The following is a 23,104-nucleotide window of genomic DNA, read 5'->3' on the forward strand; positions in this document are numbered from 1 at the left end:
AGGGTTATGGGTTAACCACAAACAATCTCATCAAAAGTCGAATTTTCCAAACCAAGGTCAACGTTCCTCAAAAGAAGGAGTACTATCAAAAAGGCGTTAAGGTAGGATAAGCAAGGAACAAAGGACAAGTTAGGAGGGTACAAGAGTAACTTTCAAGGAAAGAGAAAAGAGAGTTTAGAAGGAGAATAAGCACCAAGAGATAAAGAATAAGACAAGGTACACAAAGAATGAGTAACATCTTCGAGGGAGTAGAAGCATTCTTCAAAGGTAAACAAATCTTCAGTTCTCGGCAATAGGCACCAAATCTTGATCTTCACGTTGGTAGGTTTGCGGTTATTGATACAAGGCACAACAAATATTACATGGCAATCAACAAACATGTTAGAACCTAACAAAGAGCAAACACACTACATACTACAACATAAGGTCCTAAGTCTACCCATCCTACCCATCTCTCAAGTTTATTATTTTTAAGGTCACATTATTTATATCGGGGGTGCACAAACGTGCGTCGGGAGCAAATATGCTCTGATACCAACTGTGACACCCTCATTCATTGCGGAAAAGTAAACACATAATTCTAGATAAAAACTGCATGGATATGTTTGTAATAGGTTCATTTGGGTAAAAACCTGTAATTTTTAAAACCTGAACCTGTTATAAAAATATCCAAACGGGAAGGTGTCAAACATGCAAGGTCTAAAATAAATCTCATGAATAAAACATCGCTAAAGTCGCGAAACAAAGTTATACAACCCAAATATGAAAAAGGGAGACATATGTCCCTAAAAAGTATATGACATAAAAAGTGTTTAAGGGTCACAATAAAATAAAGCCAATCTAGGTCCCAAGGTTACTTTGCTCGCTAGCTCGTCCATGAACCCCATATATGCATCACCTACCTGTCAATCGCATTTTATACAAATACGAAAGCCACAGTCAGTGGGGAGTAACTCCGAGTTCTCCCAGCCACGAAATGTCATAATTAATATAACATGTAAACATAAGAATATGAATATGAATAACACATAGCCTTAGCATATAGATGCTAGACAATCGTGCTTATCATGTGAACAACAATATAACAACACATAGTCCTAGCATGTGAATACTAAGCCGACTCATACTACACTATCATGTGAATCACATAACATCCAGGAAACCAAACTCTATCAACCATAGCCGGCTTGCATCTCACCTTCTATGATTCATAGAATCATCAAACAAGAAAGGACAATATATCTAGAGACAGGCATAAGTTCCTAGTACAGTCAATAGTCACTCTGTAACTCGAGTCTATACCACGAGGTAAGGTAAACACCCTAGTCCTAAATCTGCGCAGACCTAGCGACATGCGGAACACTACCGCATCCAAAACCCATGATAACAACACATGAGTACCCCTAAGGAGTCCACCAAAGGGTTGGCTAGTACTTAAGCTGACCACATACTTCTAAGAGTACGTCAGGAGGTCATGCCCTAACTTGGATATAAACCCACCAAGTTAAGACACAAAGGCTATTAAGCGGTGAACATACACTCGTCAAAGACTATAAGGGCCTATCTATGGCGAAGGCCGAAATACTCACCTAGGACCTAGTCCCAGCTTGAATACTTTAGCCCACGCCACACAAGACAAGTAGGACACCCAATTAACCATAAGAGGGGCAAAGAGTCCAAACTTGCACACACAAATGATCATACATACCCTAGCATATGAAAGGCTACACAAGAGCATATTCAGCTGACAATCCAACAATATCTCCAATATCAATAATGATCCAAATTCCAGCTAACCAACAGTACCATAATCCATGAGAACAAACTAAAATGGCAAAGGGGCAACAAGACTCAAGCATAAGGCATCCAAAGCATCCAAAAACCAACATGTGAAATGATAATTACAAATATCAAGGCATAACATAAAACATCCAATAACAACCAATCTCACCCCAAAGACAAACCCTCGACCCGAGTCCCGCGATGGGTCATCGGTCAAATCGAGGCTAACCGGTTTAAACCTAGTTTGACCAAACTCGTTCGGTCAATCTGGCCCAACTCAGAGTCTTGGCCCATTTTGCCCCAAATCACAACATTCATTACAATATCATTCTAATGCAATATTCCAATTTCTATCATGTGAACACTATCAACATAAAGAAAACATTCCAACTTACAAAATAACTAATTCCACAAAATTCTCGCATAATAAAATAGCATAAATAACCGTCTCACACAAGGGTAAAATTTTCTATAAATTTTTAATCGATAAAACGACGCCATTTACTCATACGGACTCCGAATTGAGTGATTCAAGTGGCTAAACCACCTAATTTTTCGATGCCCTTCAATCTGTTATATTTTTGGAAACATTGGAAACCGTCTCGGTCCAGTACTGACGCGTTCGAGCCAAAACACGGACTTGTCACAACACTTAATTCCTCATCCAAATTTGTCCCAAACAATAATATACAAATGGGTAACATAAATTAAACATAAGCATACTCATCTTACTCCATTCATTCATTTATCAATAAGATTGTCTCAAACAACAACAAACAACAACAAACGACGACAAACAACAACAAACAACAAATACAACTACTAATGTGACATTAATTCGTCGAGTAACTCGGAATAGTTACCTTAAGCTAGCAAAGAGACAAGTAATAACTTGAGAAAGCTTCTAAAACCCAAAATTACTCTTCATCTTCAACCACATATGAGTCACCTAACTCATCTTCAAATTCTTCACCTATAAGAACAATAAAAATACAATTATTAAGCTTAAATTCGAAACCCTAAAAGATGAGCCTTAAAACAAAATTGGGGGAAATGAAAATAAAGCTTACTAGTAGATGAGGATTGAAGAGAGGATTCCAAATATATAATTTTTATGAGATTTGGTGGAGAAATGAAGGATTTATGGTGGAATTAGGGATTGTAAGGAGGATTTTTGAGATGAATTTGGTGTTTGGTGAAAGGAAGAGAGAGAGAGTGAATTATGGAGGAAATGAGAATTGAAAGAGGGGACAAATGGGGGTAGGTGGTCGGTCCAAATGGTGTGGGAAGGTGGTCAATTGTTTACGTTTTGGGTTCGCTTCGACGGTAATTAGAAATATTCGTCGAACGCGATTTCCGAGAATATTAAAGTTCTTAAACACGATTTTACTAAAAGATTAAGTACTCATATGCCCAATATCCAAACTCGTTTACCCAACGACCGTAAGAAATGGGAAAATCCCAATTTTACGGCTTTTATCCGAAATCTATTTTATCAAAGGAAAAGGTTTAAATATAGTTTAAATCACTTTTAAACATTTCTAAACTATCAAAAATAATTACATTTCTTCAAAATAAAATAAGATTATATTTTATCAAATAAATTTTATTTCAAATAAATCAATATTAAACTAAAATAGATTAAAATATTACTTTTAAAATATAATAAAGGTCTTCAAATTTACGGGGTGTTACAATAATGGCCAAGGCGAGCAATGATATGTCATTTTGGTCCGTTTTGAATGACAATTTGGACGAAGACAATGGTTATGGTGAATCTCCCCTTTTCAAAGCCGAGCTGGATGCTTTAGAGGCAGCGATTTACAGGATAGAACCCACAAAGGAAGGGAATGAGAAGGTAGCTGAGTCCGGGAATGTTCCTAGCAGGGTAGGGGTAATACATTCTTTTGTCAATAATTCCGACGTTAGGAGCAACCGACCTGAGGTAATTAAAGATAACTTCATGATTATTGTTATGACTAATAGTAAATTACCTCATATGACTTATGCTTTATGTTTCAATATTCCGCCCCCTCCCAGTTAGGCAAATAAGCTAATAATGTTTTACCATATTTGTCATCGAAAATTTGTTAGGCTGAGACGGTACTTCAGATTGCTCTTATATGCTCCTTTTCTATTTTGGTGCTACTTATGCTCTTGTGTAGCACATGCGCAGATTTATGATCTCATGTTGTGAGCTTTGAGTTGCTTTGATTGTGACCAACTGGAGCAATTGAGGTGAAGACAAAAAAGAGGTCGAGCTGAGACCTGTCTGAAACTAGCGCTGACCGGGACGCAACCCGGAGTTTAAGCTTTTTAGTTGATTTTTGAACATTTAAGTTTTTGTTGTGTGTAATAAATGGTTTTCAGACGATAGACTGGAACGGTTAGACTTGCTTCATCAGTTCTTTGGGCGTTTATTGCGTATTTGCAGGTACCTCACGAGGATCACTCGATCGAGTACTTTTTGTTCTCGATCGAGCAACTTTTGCAGCCCAACTGACTCGATCGAGTACTTTTGTACCTCGATGGAGTACTATTGCTGTGACTTGAGACTTGTGACGTTGTTTGCGACCTCCTTTGTTGCTGGCTGGTTTGGGGAGGTCCCTACTTCGCGAACTTTTGTAAGTTTTCCGAGCTTCCCTCCCCTTTTTAGTTTGCATTTTCTTTCCCTATTTTTGGTACAATGAGGACGTTGTACGGTTTGGTTTGGGGAGGGTATGCATCCATACTTGTGTCTGCATTTATGTTTTTATTGCATTTCTGTTATCACGTTTAATTTTTGCATGCATTGTTAATTTTAATTTCATTATTCAAAAATCTCAAAAAATAGAAAAATTTCTAAACAATCAAAAAAATTTCACGTTTATTTTAGCCTATAGGTTGAGTCAGAACGGTTGATTTCGATGATCAAATTGCACTACTGTTTGTCATCTTGCTTAAGCCTTGCGATTAACTATATATCTTTTTAGCATTGTGTTATTGCATATCTACGAGTTTATGTTGAAATTTAGCTGAACGAATAGACTTGACCTGAAATTTTGGCAACCTGCTCATATATTCTAAGTTTTAGAGCCATATAAACTGGTGACATTTATGACCAGTTCCATGATGGATTGTGAGTAGTTACTGCTTGCATAACATGTTCATTAATTTGCACGTATATGAAATTCAATTGCTTTTTGCATGCATACATTTGGGTTAGTGGTTGGTGTCACATGCAGGGAGGCGCTTACATTCCCCTTTCTTTAATTTTTACCCATTTAACTCCACATTTAGCCAAATTTGCCTCCCCTTAACTACATCCAGATTTAGCCTGCCTTGTCAAGCTAGATTGTTTTGTGGTATATTGTTTATTGTGCCAAGTTTGGTTTGTATTGTATTATCAGGAGTTGGTAATTTGTGAAAGAAAAGGAGGATGAGAAAAAAAATTTGAAAAAAAAAGGAAAATGAGAAAAGAAAAAGGAAAAGGAAAAAAACGTGAAAGGAAAGAACAGAAAAAGAATAATAGACCGTGTAAAAAGAAAAATTCGTTTGTGACGGTCTTACTCCTATACTTTACCTATATCTTTTGCGGAGTTGTGTTGGTTGAGTGAGTTTTTGTGCCATATGAAGGGTTCTTAAGTTTGATTTTATAATTGGTTAGGAATTGGATGTTGTTATATGGTATTGTTTAGGTGCTAGCTTGACGTTTTACCTCCACATTTTCCATACTTGTTTTGCCTTTTCTTACCCATAGCTTCACTTCCCCATAACTTTTGTAAGCCCTCGGCTGTGACAGACACTGTTTGGTTGAAATGTATGTACGGTAGTTACAATTGTCTATCATATTAGTTGCATGCATGTTTATGTGGGTCGTAGTTTAGGTGAGCGACTATTTTTCTTCTTCCCTTACAATTCATATGTTTACCCTTTGCTTCATGAGAGAAGAGTGACCCGTGAGAGTCCATCATTAAAGGTCTTGCAAGGTCAACAGTTCAGCTTTATTATAAACATCCTACAACTCGTTTGCATTTGACATTTTTGCTATAGGTGTTAGTTTGCTGCATTAAATTGGTTTAGGTGGACGATTTGTAGCTAGCTCTGAGTTTTCTATTCCGTTCCATTAGTTAGTTGCATTTAGTTTTCTTGGGGACAAGCAAAGGTTTAGTTTGGGGAAGTTTGATGCGTGCATTTTATATAGACTTTTTGTACCATATTTGCACGCATCTCTGTGCATTTTGTGTAGTGTTTAGCTACAAATGTCCCCGACTAGTCTACTTTAGTTTGTCTTGTATTATTTGAAGGTATGAACCGGAAAGGAGCATAATCAAGCTTAATACATGTCCCTATGCATGCATTTAGGAGATGACTTGAGTCGGAGCTCGGAGACTACTATTTTGAGATGCGCATAGAAGTAAGGTAGCTAGGCGAGCAAAGGAAGAGCTTCGAATTACTAGTGCCTACTTTGAAGAGCCATATCTTTAGTTCTACAACTTATTTTCAAGTGATTCCAATTGGAGATGAATTCTTGTGCTCTTAGCTTTCCAACGCCACCAAAAACACTCTGTTTGCCCAAGTAACGAAGAAATAGCAGCCATTTGAAGTTCAGTGCGTGAAGCAGGAATTGTGCGCTGGAAAGTACTCGATCGAGAACTATCTTGCTCAATCGAGCACCTATTGTCTTCGATCGAATGGCCTATTTTTGATAGTGATCGATCGAGTACCTAAAGTCCTCGATCGAGAGGTTTTAGCTTGGATTTGTTCGATCGAGTGTTATGAAAGTGCTCGATCGAGTAACTTGCTATGGACACGGGCTTTTTAGCTTAATTTCGTTTTTTAGGTTTAATAATTGTCTCTCCTATAAATAAGAGAGACGTGATTAGGTTTAGGCATCACTACATATATTACTTTTCCTTTCTTACTGTTGAACGCTACTGTTACTCTCTTTTCCGGATCTAATTCACTGTAACTCTCTCTTTCTCTTTTATCCTTTTTCTCTCTTGCTTATCTCTTTATTATGTTTATTTCTACTTTATCTTTCGCTCTCGTTCTCAATATGCATAGCTAATTTCTCGAATGCTAGGATTAGGGTGGTCATGGTAGTATAGCAATGATGCGATAGTTGGTTTGGGAGATTTAATGTGAGAATTGTTTCATTTACAATATAATTATAATCGTTTAGTTGAATGCATGCAACTGAATTAGTTAATTTGGTTAAGTTCAGACCTAGATCGGAAGATTGGAATGAATAGACCTGTTATTAGCAATAGATTACACTAGTGAGGGAGGAAGCTAAGCTAGTAGTATTTTAGGGCGGATAGCGGTCCGGAAGAACTTTTCCTTTACCCTTCTCACATCGGATCGACTAACCTACCTTTAGTTCATTTGTGAAACACCATGATAACCCGACATCCTGGCATCTCTCTCTATTTTATCTTTACCCTTGTTCTTATTAGTTTAGTTTATTCACACTCAAACCCCCAAATTGTGACCGTAGACAGACTAGAATTAAAAAGTAGATAGTGACCGCCTCCCTGTGGAGATCGACCCTACTTCCGCTAGCTTCTGTTAGTTGTTTTAGGTATTTATTTTTTGTACTAAACGACGGTATCAAATTTTGGCGCCGTTGCCGGGGAGGCAACTTCTTTATTTACTTGTTTATTTTTGTCTGTCTTTAGCCTCAAGGGATTTATTCCTTGAGGCAGTTCTCATCTTTATCTCTAGTGTTGTTTTGATAGGCCCTACAAGTCCTACCTAGACAGTTCTAGGTAAAAGATCATCAAAGGGAAGGCTTGAGTACCTTTGATCTTCCACCTATGTTCCATCCTATGGCGCAACAGGTGGTTTACTGTGAGAGATGTGGTACTGGTGGGCACAATGTCGTTATTTGCTTGACAGGGAACGACAAAGTCTATGCGTTTAGGCAGCGTAGAGAAGCCAGTCATTCCTTTGCATATGTGCCACCACATCCTTTTCAACAACGAGGTTATCAAAAGCCTTCATTCCTTTGGCCACCGCAACAACAAGCTCCTCCTCCGGATAAACAGAAAGAAGAGATTGCTAAATTGAAGTCTTTGGTGAAGGCTTTTGCGCTTCGAGCGCAAGAAATTGATAAATCTATAGAGGCCCGTACTAAGGAATTTGAGTTTCAAATAGCTCAATATGAAGACTTCTGCACTGTACAGCATCAAACACTCGATCGAACTAATTACACTGTCCGATCGAGTGGATTATCTGTTCGATTGAACAGAATCAAACACTCGATCTTGAACAGTTTTTACGAGGAAGACCTCCATCGAGCAAATCTTTTTGTTCCGATCGAGTATAATTCAGGAGAAACGTTCTCGATCGAGTACTACCTTTGCTCGATCGAACATAATGGCCAGGGAGAGCAATGATATGTCATTCTGGTCCGTTTTGAATGACAATTTGGACGAAGACAATGGTTATGGTGAATCTCCCCTTTTCAAAGCCGAGCTGGATGCTTTAGAGGCAGCGATTTACAGGATAGAACCCACAAAGGAAGGGAATGAGAAGGTAGCTGAGTCTGGGAATGTTCCTTGCAGGGTAGAGGTAATATATTCTTTTGTCAATAATTTCGACGTTAGGAGCAACCGACCTGAGGCAATTAAAGATAACTTCAAGGTTATTACTATGACTAATAGTAAATTACCTCATATGACTTATGCTTTATGTTTCAATATTCCGCCCCCTCCCAGTTAGGCAAATAAGCTAATAATTTTTTACCATATTTGTCATCGAAAATTTGTTAGGCTGAGATGGTACTTCAGATTGCTCTTATATGCTCCTTTTCTATTTTGGTGCTACTTATGCTCTTGTGTAGCACATGCGCAAATTTATGATCTCATGCTGGGAGCTTTGAGTTGCTTTGATTGTGACCAACTGGAGCAATTGAGGTGAAGACAAAAAAGAGGTCGAGCTGAGACCTGTCTGAAACTAGCGCTGACTGGGAGGCAACCCGGAGTTTAAGATTTTTAGTTGATTTTTGAACATTTAAGTTTTTGATGTGTGTAATAAATGGTTTTCAGACGATACACTGGAACGGTTAGACTTGCTTCGTCAGTTCTTTGGGCGTTTATTGCGTATTTGCAGGTAGCTCACGAGGATCACTCGATCGAGTACTTTTTGTTCTCGATCGAGCAACTTTTGCAGCCCAACTGACTCGATCGAGTACTTTTGTACCTCGATAGAGTACTATTGCTGTGACTTGAGACTTGTGACGTTGTTTGCGACCTCCCTTGTTGCTGGCTGGTTTGGGGAGGTCCCTACTTCGCGAACTTTTGTAAGTTTTCCGAGCTTCCCTCCCCTTTTTAGTTTGCATTTCCTTTCCCTATTTTTGGTACAATGAGGACGGTGTACGGTTTGGTTTGGGGAGGGTATGCATCCATACCTGTCTGCATTTATGTTTTTATTGCAGTTCTGTTATCACGTTTAATTTTTGCATGCATTGTTTATTTTAATTTCATTATTCAAAAATCTCAAAAAATAGAAAAATAGAAAAATTTCTAAACAATAAAAAAAATTTCACGTTTATTTTAGCATATAGGTTGAGTCGGAACGGTAGATTTCGATGATGAAATTGCACTACTATTTGTCATCTTGCTTATGCCTTGCGATTAACAATATATCTTTTTAGCATTGTGTTATTGCATATCTACGAGTTTATGTTTAAATTTAGCTGAACGAATAGACTTGACCTGAAATTTTGGCAACCTACTCATATATTCTAAGTTTTAGAGCCATATAAACTGGTGACATTTATGACCAGTTCCATGTAGGATTGTGAGTAGTTACTCCTTGCATAACATGTTCAATAATTTGCACGTATATGAAATTCAATTGCTTTTTGCATGCATACATTTGGGTTAGTGGTTGGTGTCACATGCAGGGAGGCGCTTACATTCCCCTTTCTTTAATTTTTACCCATTTAACTCCACATTTAGCCAAACTAGTTTTAAACCCGTGCAAAAAATGCACGGGTCGTAATAACAGATGTTATTATTGATACATGATCATATAAATGAGTGTTATTAAATGTGCAATGCCGTAACATTATAAATAAGTCCATAATTCAAGATTTGATGTAATATAATTTCATAATCTCAGTAGCGGTCTTTTTTCTGATGACATAATACGGTTTTTCATCATTAACGTAACTAACCAACATATAACGTACGTATAATTAAAGAAAAAACAGTTTTCATCTACGACAATGGTTTTCATCATTAATGTAATTAAAATAATCGATTCAATCTATCAGTCGCTGCATCGAACCACTATCACGAGGATATCACCCTGGTTGGGGCTCGGGGACATTGCACGTAAGTTGTATATGTGAGTAGTATTTTTTTTTTCAAAATGTGTTTTTCCAAAGCATGAGAGCGAGTCTAATATCTCCCTGGCTTATTATCACCGTCACCTCCATCATCTCTCCAACTCCCCACAAATATTAAATAAAAATGAAAATCCGTCCACTCTCAATTTCATCTTATACCCTCATTCTCACTTGGAGGCCTCTTTCTATTCCCTTCAAGTTCCGATTGAAAAATCTCTCACATCAAATCTGCCCTCAAAATTTACTTAACACCTCATATAACGAAATTTGCAGTCAATTATCGAAATTATATGTATGATACAAAAAGATCGATCTTTATGTATTTTCGACTATTGATTTCTTTAAAATTGATTTCTTTTTCTTCCATGCAGTATTGTTATTTTTTTTTACAGTAATTCACTGTTTTTCCTTTTTTTCACTATTCTTCAATTATTATGACTAATTATGATGTCTTTCAGACCTTTTTAAAAAAGTTATTTAAATATTGTTGTCTTTAATTATTTCTGTTTTTTAAGTATTTTTCCATAAGTTCATCTCATTAAAATTTAAAGGATTTGACTTTTTACATTAAAGCTAATTAAAGTGAATAATCGGAAGAACTTCTTGTAAGTATGATACGAAACTTATATTTCTTCCTTTTTATATTTCTTTGCATTTATTTTAAAATTTATATTTTTTCAATTTGGAACGGGAACTTTTTCACATCTACTTGTATTATACTGGTTATGTTATATTTAGTTCTTTTTATATTTGCTTTCATTTATTTGAAAGTTTATATATTTTCGATTTAAAAAAAAAAACTCTCTTACGGAATAATCTATTTTCTACGAATTTTTTTTATCTACCTCTACTATATTGTTTATGTACGAAAATTTAAAAAAAGGACATATCAATATATTTTGTTGTTAAAATGTTAAGAAATAATATACTCTGTATTTGTGATGTTGGAATATAATAGTTATGCTGATTTTTTTTATTTACACAATGAATTTAACTACTCATTCCGGATGATTAATCAATATGCATTGTTCACATTTTATTTGTTCAGGTTAGAAGTAGGAGGACGATTATTTGAAAATTTTATTAATTTTTCGTAATTGTAATTTATTAATGTGTAATTGTATAATGTATGATTTTGTGTAAATGTAATCTTAAGTAAATAAAATTAAGATGGTAAGGAATGGTGCAATTAATTATGTAGAGATCATGGCGGTCCCCACGTCAGAAAAAAAACGAAAAAAGAAAATTTGTAACAGCCAATAGGAATCCTTTAAAGAACCCATCTTTTATACTATGTAGATTTGCCTTTTGACCCTTAACTACATCCAGTTTTAGCTTGCCTTGTCAAGCTAGTTTAGATTGTTTTGTGGTATATTATTTATTGTGCCAAGTTTGGTTTGTATTGTATTATCAGGAGTTGGTAATTTGTGAAAGAAAAGAAGGATGAGAAAAAAAATTTGAAAAAAAAAGGAAAATGAGAAAATAAAAAAAAAAATAAAAGGAAAAGGAAAAAAACGTGAAAGGAAAGAACAGAAAAAGAATAACAGACCGTGTAAAAAGAAAAATTCGTTTGTGACGATCTTACTTCTATACTTTACCTATATCTTTTGCGGAGTTGTGTTGGTTGAGTGAGTTTTTGTGCCATATGAAGGGTAAATGAGTTTGATTTTATAATTGGTTAGGAATTGGATGTTGTTATATGGTATTGTTTAGGTGCTAGCTTGACGCTTTACCTCCACATTTTCCATACTTGTTTTGCCTTTTCTTACCCATAGCCTCACTTCCCCATAACTTTTGTAAGCCCTCGGCTATGACAGACACTGTTTGGTTGGAATGTATGTACGGTAGTTACAATTGTCTATCTTTCTTATTAGCTGCATGCATGTTTATGTGGGTCGTAGTTTAGGTGAGCGACTATTTTTCTTCTTCTCTTACAATTCATATGCTTACTCTTTGCTTCATGAGAGAAGAGTGACCCGTGAGAGTCCATCATTAAAGGTCTTGCAAGGTCAACAGTTCAGTTTTATTATAAACATCCTACAACTCGTTTGCATTTGACATTTTTGCTATAGGTGTTAGTTTGCTGCATTAAATTGGTTTAGGTGGACGATTTGTATCTAGCTCTGAGTTTTCTATTCCGTTCCATTAGTTAGTTGCATTTAGTTTGCTTGGGGACAAGTAAAGGTTTGGTTTGGGGAAGTTTGATGCGTGCTTTTTATATAGACTTTTTGTACCATATTTGCACGCATCTCTGTGCATTTTGTGTAGTGTTTAGCTACAAATGTCCCCCGAATAGTCTACTTTGATTTTTCTTGTATTATTTGCAGGTATGAACCGGAAAGGAGCATAATCAAACTTAATACATGTCTCTATGCATGCATTTAGGAGATGACTTGAGTCGGAGCTTGGAGACTACTATTTTGAGATGCGCATAGAAGTAAGGTAGCTAGGCGAGCAAAGGAAGAGCTTCGAATTACTAGTGCCTACTTTGAAGAGCCATATCTATAGTTCTACAACTTATTTTCAAGTGATTCTAATTGGAGATACAATCCTGTCCTCTTAGCTTTCCAACGCCACCAAAAACACTCTGTTTGCCCAAGTAACAAAGAAATGGCAGCCGTTTGAAGTTCAGTGCGCGAAGCAGGAATTGTGCGCTGGAAAGTACTCGATCGAGAACTATCTTGGTCGATCGAGCACCTATTGTCTTCGATCGAATGGCCTCTTTTTTATAGTGTTCGATCGAGTAACTAAAGTCCTCGATCGAGGGGTTTTAGCTTAGATTTGTTCGATCGAGTGTTATGAAAGTGCTCAATCGAGTAACTTGCTATGGACACGGGCTTTTTAGCTTAATTTCATATTTTAGGTTTAATAATTATCTCTCCTATAAATAAGAGAGACGTGATTAGGTTTAGGCATCACTCCATATATTACTTTTCCGGATCTAATTCACTGTAACTCTCTCTTTCTCTTTTATCCTTTTTCTCTCTTGCTTATCTCTTTATTATGTTTATTTCTACTTTATCTTTCGCTCTCGTTCTCATTATGCTAGCTAATTTCTTGAATGCTAGGATTATGGTGGTCATGGCAGTATAACAATGATGCGATAGTTGGTTTGGGAGATTTAATGTGAGAATTGTTTCATTAACAATATAATTGTAATCGTTTAGTTGAATGCATGTAACTGAATTAGTTAATTTGGTTAAGTTCAGACCTAGATCGGAAGATTGGAATGAATAGACCTGTTATGAGCAATAGACTACACTAGTGAGGGCGGAAGCTAAGCTAGTAGTATTTTAGGGCGGATAGCGGACCAGAAGGACCTTTCCTTTACCCTTCTCACATCAGATCGACTGACCTACCTTTAGCTGATTTGTGAAACACCATGATAACCCGACATCCTGGCATCTCTCTCTCTATTTTCTCTTTACCCTTGTTCTTATTAGTTTAGTTTATTCACACTCAAAACCCCAAATTGTGACCCTAGATAGACTAGAATTAACAAGTAGATAGTGATTGCCTCCCAGTGGAGATCGACCCTACTTCCGCTAGCTTCTGTTAGTTGTTTTAGGTATTTATTTTTAGTACTAAACGACGGTATCAAAATGTTCTCAAAATTCAAATGCCACAACAATTTGGGGGGAAAAACAAATCAAAAGCAAACTACCATTATGAAACTCATGTATCTTGAAACCCTTTCTATCCTTTGATGATCCTACTTTGTTTCATGGTGGAGAGGGGACGACCCTTCTTCTTGTCTAGGCAAGAGGGGGAATTCCGTGATCCTACAGTGTTTCTAACACCATAAGGAGTCTACTCTTGACGAAAGAATTTAGCGATTGTGGACATAGGTACCCTAGTTTGACACAACTTGGAGGTGACTTGTTTGTATCCTCTTGGACTTAGTAACTAGGAGAACCAATATCTATGATGGAGTGTGTACACTTAAATTGCTTCCCTTGTAGATGATTTCCGCCACTTAGATGAGTAAAGTGGCTATTCTTTTGTAGATGAATCCATTACTTGTTTTGTGTGCTTAATGCTTGGATGTATCGCCATTTTGGCAAGCCCCACTTTGCTTTGCAAGAAGGCATATTACCTCATAGGTGTCTTGTTGTGAGTTGAAGGGGCGGAGTGAGACCCGCTAATTGTCTCACATCGGTTATATTGTTAGGATAGTTTAAATAAAGGTCTAGTTCTAGTCACCTCTTTACTCGGGACGAGTAAAGGTTCGGTTTGGGGATGTTTGATGTGGCTCTCAATTGCGCACATTTAGTCCCCCAATTAAACCTACTTTTGCATACTAATATAGCATTTGATGGCCATTTCATCCGTCAAATCCTTTCTATTTTGCTTTCCTAGTGCATTTTATATGTTTTATAGGAAAGGAGATAATGAGGCGGAATTCCCGTCTCTCGCACATATTCGGAAGCTTGTTGGCGATCTTGGATGGACTAGTATGAAGAGGAGGCAAGAATGATGACCAAGGATGTAGGAATAAAGAGTATATAAAAGGATCGTAGGCCTAAAAGCAAGAAAAAGGGAAACAGCAGCTCAACCCGCTCCGGTCAAGCTCAAGTAGAGCGAGTTACAGCTCAACCCGCTCCGGTCGTTTCCAACCCGCTCCAGTTGAAGCTCAGGACGCGCGATTTTCACTCGGGTCGAGCGGATTTTTATGCAGCAAGCTTTTCTTTGCAATGGGGAGTCGTGCGTGTCCTTGAGGGACTTGCAAGCTAGGACATACGTGGCCTTGCGGGACTTGCAAGACACCCATCTTCTCTTAAGGACTTAATCGTCATTTAAGCTCTTTGTAACCCTAATTCTTGTACTTAATTTTTAGTATAAATACCCCATTGTACTACCTAGCTAATTACCAAGTTTTCTTAGATTAAATCAAGCTCTCTTAGATTAGATTAGGAGTAGATTAGAATAGATTATCCTTTATTCTTTCCACAAATTACACATTAATCTTTCCTTAATTATTGTTCAAGCTTTATTGGGTAATTGAATATTGTTGGGTTATTATTTGGAGATTTGAAAACTCTTCATCAATTAATCAAGTTCTCTTCTATTATTCTTTCATTTCCATTTGTCCATCTTAATATCGGTATAATCTCTTTACTCTTTACTCTTTATTGCTTATTTCCTCACTCTTTAATCATGTTTATGCCTGTTAAGATGATTGACACCATTGATACCATGTATTCCATGATAATAAGTGAGTAGTTACTTAACTAGGATTAGTGGGGGATTAGGGGAGTCAATCATGGGATAGCACTACTAAAATAAGGCGGAATAGTGACGGGAAATCTGTCAGTTTTTTTTCTGCCGTTAGATAATTCGGGAAACTGACGGAATACTGACAGAATTTCCGTCGGAAAATGAGTTATGACGCAAAATCCGTCAGATATTATTGGCGCGTTGAACAGTATCACTGGCGGTAATTAAACCTGACGCATTCCTGACGGAAAATCCGTCAAAAAAGGTGATTTAGTGATGGATTTTCCGTCAGATGTTTTCTTCTAAATCATAAAGAACCTGCAAAACTTATGTGGACAAAGAATGACTGACGGAATTTCCGTCAGAAAATTCATACGGGATTCTGACGACATTTCCATCATGAAGTCATTTAACATAATTGAAACAAAAGACGCGTGACTCCTCTATTCCTATCATATTTCCCAAATCAATTAACATACCTAAACCCTAACTGTTGGAGCTTGTGTCCTCCACAGTTAGTGTGATAACATATATAAATCTCTTATAGGTTCACAAGGGTATACTTTGTATTTTATCAGTTGATTAACGTTTACTTAATAACGGTTGGCTTGCTAGAAGTTTGAAGTTATTATCATACTGATGGCGGTGATCAACTGGTCCCTAAAAGTCACACCTAAAGGATGTGTTTGAGAGATGTGATTGTATGAAAATATAATCACATTGATGCCTTATATGACTAAAAGGTTAGTCCATGTATTTGACTAAACAGTTAGTCAATGTGATGATGAGACGATTATTTAATACAATTACATAATATTAGCTGAGACGAATTAACTGTTAATTCGTAAATTGAATATAAACTGTTATATTTAATTAATGTATATAATGTTAGCTTAAACGAATTAAGATGTTAATTCGTAATTAAACGTAAACGGTTATATTTAATAAGCAAATTATAAATATGCGATATTTATAGTTGATGTATATATTATACGATATTGTCATAATAAATGATGACGGACCGGTATTAAGTGTGTGGCCTTATTAATACAGGACGACATTAATGACAATTGATAATTAATACACATTTATACATTTTGAAAACCAACCTAAAATAAGAAGATATTTTTCTCCTTATTTTTGGGTGGAATTTCGGTTAAGCAAAAAGAAAAAGGAAAAGAAAATTTCTTCCCTATTTTTCCTCCATTTGGCCGATTAAAAGGAGTAAGGGGAATCATTTTTACTTCACTTCTTTTTGACCTAATTTCTCTCATCACAAAAAAAAACCCTAAAAATAATTACAAATTTTGGGGATCTCATTCTAGCAAATTGAGAGGCATTTCTCAAAGCATTTTGGGTGCAACAATTAGGAGAATATCGATTTCGATATTGTTCTTAGGCAAAATTGCTAGGACCAAAGGTTAATTCTAAATCTCTATTCTTTTGTTTATGTAATTTCATTTATGACTAGCAATTTCATAATTATAATTTCGTTATAATCCGAAATTTTTCTAGAGGAAGTATACCGATATTTCCCACAAGTGGTATCAGAGACAGGCTACGAAATTATTTTATATGATTTTCATAAATGAATTCAAACAAAATTTTGAGAAAAAAATTTTCGGCCGAATGGAAATTTTTTTTTTGCTGAGCCATTTTTGTTTTTGTGTTTTGTTTCCATTTATATTTATTCATATTATTGTTTTAATAGGTTAAGATGATAATATGATAAATTTGTAGATGTTTTGATTTAATAAGAATTAAATTAAAATGTAAATGGAAATTGTTTTGATATATGATGTTCATTTGTTTTTGCTATATAGTTTTTGGCATACATGAGATTAAATTGTTGTTTAAGAATCATGATTCATTAATTTAAATGTTGATGATTATGCCAATCTCGTTCTAGTAGCAACTTTAAACAAATTTGTTCATATAAAAAAAACCCTTGTTTTTCTTTTTAGGGCATGAATGCCGAGAGAAAGAGAAAAAAAAAACTGTTTTTTGGGATTTTTGCAATATGCCGAGAGCACAAGAAAAAAAAAACTGTTTTTTTTGTTTTTTGGCTGAAAGCCGAGAGCTAGAAAGAAAAAAAAAATTCTGTTTTTCTTTCGAAATTTGGGACAAATGCCGCAAGTTATAAAAAAAAAAAAAAAAAAAAAAAAGGGAACTGTCTTCGTTTTTTTTTATTATGCCGAGAGCTTTAGAAAAAAAAAGGGGGCTATTTTTCGTTTTTTTATTATGCCGAGAGATATAAATTTTTTTTATTTTGGCCGTTTCTGTTATACATTAAATTTATAATGTATAATTGTTTGTTGTGAAAAAGTTCACAAATTAAAGATACCCAATTATTTTAAAGAGGTTTAAAATGATGTTGGATTAATTCATATTACAAGTAAATATGTATTAAGATTGGAATTATTGTGAGTAATTGAGGAATTGTCACATATTTTGATCATTTAAATAGGTGGTTTGGATAAATTACTCTACATAATTAAGGAATTATTTCTTGAATGATTAATTTATAGTTGATGCTTTTTTATTTAGTTGAATGTTTTGTTGAATGGTTTATTTACGTATTTTTACAATCGGTTGTAATTTGTAATACCTAGTGTGGCCTTAGTTAATTATGTTTTCGTAATGATGGAAACATAATTTTAATGTAATTTTGAGATCTCGTATCTCCTTTTGGTTTTCTTTAAATATTATGGTTTTGAAATTAGAATGTAAATAGGTTTATTTTGTAATTTATTAATTGTAATTTTGAGAAGACTAAAGATGGAGATTGGATTGCTCACTCCCGCTACATGGACCAAGATGGAACATCAAGACAAGCTTCTCGGGTCCTAGGAAGGATTCCAAAGTTGTATTTATGTTCATTTTGGTAGATAGGCCACACTAGGACTTTGTTTTTGTTTTACGTTTTTCCATTCCTATTGCTTTTCTTCACATGATAATTAGTGCATCATATTCCGCCTAAACCAAACCACCTACTAAAATGCATGGAAATTGACTCATATAGTTTGGATGTTAGTTTTCATAGACATACAGATGTCACGCAATTTTAAGCCATCATCTTAGTTTATTCATTCTCGCATGCTAGATATTAGTTCACTTAAAATGAATTAAAATAAAGTTGATGGGATCTTCCTCTAAAACTGAAATTGAGACTAGTCTTTATAGGCCAAACATCTATGAATCCCTTCTTCGTCGGTAGGCATATAGGACCTTACTCTCCATATGACCCCTTCTACGTTAGGTAAGTAGTTTATGTTGACTTAGTTTACCTCAACATTATAATCCGAAGAGTTTCTCGTGATTATGATGGACTAAAGATATAATTTACAGAAATTTATCGACCAAGAATTCTACAAGTAGAATTAGCCAAGAGGTTGGCTCATCAATTTACAGATAATTGAGTCTTGGGATCATTTATATAATTCTTGAGGAAGGTCAATTGAATAAATGCTTGAGTCTTCGCGTTATAACAGTATTGCATTAGACTTAAATCATAACGATGAGTATGCTTATTATATTTATTCTTCTTTTTCGCAGTGTAGAATTCGTTTTATATTGATAATACTGCTTACAACAAATGCCTGGAAATAATGATATCCCTATGCCAAGTGCCACACTTGGACGCGAGTCCTGGCTAAAAGCTTTCATGGACCACATGAATCAGTTCACAGGACTGAAGAATGATGGGTCCAACTTTGCGGACTGGGAGGCATCATTACGAAATGCTGCCATTACTGACGGTAAGCTCAAGTACTTAACTGAGCCAATACCGCCAAACCCAGGCCCCAATGCAAGAGCTAACGAGTCAATTGATTATAGTGACTTCGTTATGGAAGTGGGTGCGATAAAGAACGTACTCATTTTTGCAATGGAAACCAATTTGCAAAGACGCTTCATTGCCCAAGGTGCAAACAAGATTTTCACCACGCTCACTAATGAGTTCTCAAAAGCACCGAGAATCGTTACTTATGAGCATACCTGTCGCTTCTTTGATGAGAAACTCCAGAAGGGCCAACCGGTTAGCCCACACATTCTTAACATGATTGAGAATGTCGAGAAGCTGGAGACACTTGATTGCAAAATCAGTGAGAGCATAGTCATTGACCGTATGCTTCATTCACTTCATGATGGTTTTGCCCTTTTCAGGGCAAATTACTACATGAATGACATGAAGAAAAGTCCTCATGAGCTACACTCACTTCTCGTACAGACCGAGAAGGATATGAAATTGAGTGGGAGCATGAAGCAAGATGTTCTCATGATTTCCAACAAGAATAAGGGCAAGGGCAAAGCTCACGACGACCTAACTGTAGGAAAGCCAAAGTTTAAAAAGTCAGGAAACGGTAAGAGTGGGCCTGGTGAGACTAGTGGCTCACTAGGCAAGGCAAAGAGCAAGGACGGTAACGTTGAGTGCCACCATTGTCACAAGACTGGACATTGGAGGAGGAACTGTCCCGTGTACCGTGAGGACATAAAAGCAGGCCGCGTCACACCTGTTGGTATGTCATCTTATATTCATATGATTGAGATTAACCATGCAAGTTTTGAAACTTGGGTACTTGATCTTGGTTGTGGTTCTCATCGTGTAATCATTTGCGGGGCCTAAAAAACATCACACCTCTCGCAAAGGGTGATGTGGACCTGCGAGTCGGGAATGGAGCTAGAGTTGCTGCATTCTCAAAGGGAACATACGTAATCCAACTCCCAAGTGGTTTTGAGTTATATTTATATAACTGTTACTATGTACCCAGTTTATCTAAGAACATTATTTCTGTTTCCGTACTTGATAAAGACGGTTTTTCATTTTCAATAAAGGATAATAGCTGTATTTTCTCTTTTAATGAAATGGTTTATGGCAAAGCAGTTTCCATGAATGGAATTTACATCTTAGATCAAACCACAGATATATTACATGTGAATAATAAGAAATTAAAGGTTGGTGACAAAGATCAAACTTATCTATGGCATTGTCGAATGGGACACATAAATGAAAAACGTGTAAAGAAACCCATCGAGAATGGGACTATTAAGATGTTAATTCGTAATTAAACGTAAACGGTTATATTTAATAAGCAAATTATAAATATGCGATATTTATAGTTGATGTATATATTATACGATATTGTCATAATAAATGATGACGGACCGGTATTAAGTGTGTGGACTTATTAATACAAGACGACATTAATGACAATTGATAATTAATACACATTTATACATTTTGAAAACCAACCTAAAATAAGAAGATATTTTTCTCCTTATTTCTGGGTGGAATTTCGGTTAAGCAAAAAGAAAAAGGAAAAGAAAATTTCTTCCCTATTTTTCCTCCATTTGGCCGATTAAAAGGAGTAAGGGGAATCATTTTTACTTCACTTCTTTTTTACCTAATTTCTCTCATCACAAAAAAAAAACCCTAAAAATAATTACAAATTTTTGGGATCTCATTCTAGCAAATTGAGAGGCATTTCTCAAAGCATTTTGGGTGCAACAATTAGGAGAATATCGATTTCGATATTGTTCTTAGGCCAAATTGCTAGGACCAAAGGTTAATTCTAAATCTCTATTCTTTTGTTTATGTAATTTCATTTATGACTACCAATTTCATAATTATAATTTCGTTATAATCCGAAATTTTTCTAGAGGAAGTATACCGATATTTCCCACACTAACACCCAAGATCGACACCCACCATATCCCCCACCACCACCGGCCACCTCACCTCCGGACACCCTCCGACTCCCTTCTCTTCCGTCGGCCACTATGCGGCCTTGCTGGACCGGCCACCTCACCCTAAGAACAGGTCAGGTACTTCGATTCTTCGTGTTTGTGTTTCTTTTTGTTATATGATGAATTTTAGTGGTATTCTCAAAACAATATCAACATTCTAAGCATTATACATCTCATAACTGTAATTATTGTAGTTTTGTTCAATTTTTTATTGAATATACTGCTAGTTGCTTTGTGATTTTTGTAGCTACAACTTTGAATTCGTTATTTGCTTAGTTTTTTTTGTTTTCCAATCTGGGTAAACTTGAATTTGAAAATTTCAATTTATAGTGAGGCATGAAACATGTTGGGTACATATAATACCATTCTTTTAACACCCCCATACTCCAAGTGCCTTACCAGGACCACTTAAGGCATGGAAGTGCTACTATCTCGGTTACCCGAGGCCATGATAATCAAATGACAATAAGGAAACGTACTTAAATAGTAATAAAGTTTAAGTGATACAAGCCAAACTCCAAAACTTGTTAAAAGGAAATACAAAGGTTCTCAAAACTGTCAACTACTAAACAACTACAAATGTTCGACACAGCGGAAGACTTCTAAAACTGCAACGTGGTGACTCATCCCAGCTATCCCATGCGCATCGTCTCATACCTGCTCAATAACTGCTCACCACCCCCGAATAGATCACCACAGTTTTTAAAACATTTAAACGAGGTCAGTACTAATTACATAAAAACGACAGCTGATATGAAACCACAATGTAAACAACTCAAACACACAATCTCAATCTCTACAACTCCACCCTATCTCCACATATCTGACTACACACTAAAGTGTGTAGCCCTGCAAGAGTACCCATCGCAACAAGTACACCTCGCCGCCAGTGGTGGACCGCAGCCGTTCCCACCTAAGCCCCGCTCATCTCCATCGAGCGATAAACCCATGTTCATTAATGTGCACATCCTTTCTGTGGCGGGTTCCGCAGAAGGCGAAGCAAGGGCGTGAAGCCACTCCCGCAAGTGACTCCACTCAGCTAGGGACGCACCCCGAAGATCACAGACAGTTATCAATCAATCATCATATACAAACAACACTTACCAACAACCGATGCCAATACGATAAAAGAATCAATCAACAACAACGAGAACAACATCAACACCAATAATGCCATGTAATTAATACTGAGTAGGGAAACTCTACCTAGAATGCAAACACCACAGACGGTCTTAGCAGCTAATCAGAATCTTTGCTCAACGAAACCTCCTCCTATAACATACATACATACAATTACTACCACATTCATACAAATCACCCAAAACCCCCAATATCACCCAATTAGGGTTTCAACCAACTTTAACAAAACCTTATAAAAATTGTATAAAAAGCTTACCCTCGACACAAGGATCACAACGGCGTAAAGAACAAGATGATCCGACACTCCTAGCCTTGGAGATTTGTTAACAATGCGACGAAAACAACTTATGTAACTCCTCTTCTTCTCAAATAGGTTTTTAGAATGTTAAAAGAGATTAAGAAAAGTGACGGTCATCTTTTTATATTAATCTCGCATCATTAACAAAACCCGTAAAACTCAGCCCGTAAAACTCACTTACTCGATCGAGTAAGTGACTTACTCGATCGAGTGCCCCTTACTCGATCGAGTGTCACACTTACTCGATCGAGTACCCTACAGGCAGTCTACTATTTTGCGTCAAAAAATACTTACTCGACAGAGTGAGCCCCACTCGATAGAGTACCCACAGACATAGAAAACTGTAGTATTACAGTCTTCCCTCCTTAAAAAGAACTTCGTCCCCGATGTTCAATGCATAAAAAAAAAACAAAACATACTAATTTCCTCCCGACACAACAACATGACCAAAACTCAAAATAAAACTCAAAACAAAACTCAAAACACACCTCCCAAACAACACTGAACCCGACTCAAAACAACTACTAACTGTACTAAACCAACATAAAACATGCAAAAACTCTATGCGACCATCTCCTACCCCC

Source organism: Silene latifolia, chromosome 3 (genome assembly GCF_048544455.1).
Source record: "Silene latifolia isolate original U9 population chromosome 3, ASM4854445v1, whole genome shotgun sequence".
Taxonomy (NCBI): domain Eukaryota; kingdom Viridiplantae; phylum Streptophyta; class Magnoliopsida; order Caryophyllales; family Caryophyllaceae; genus Silene; species Silene latifolia.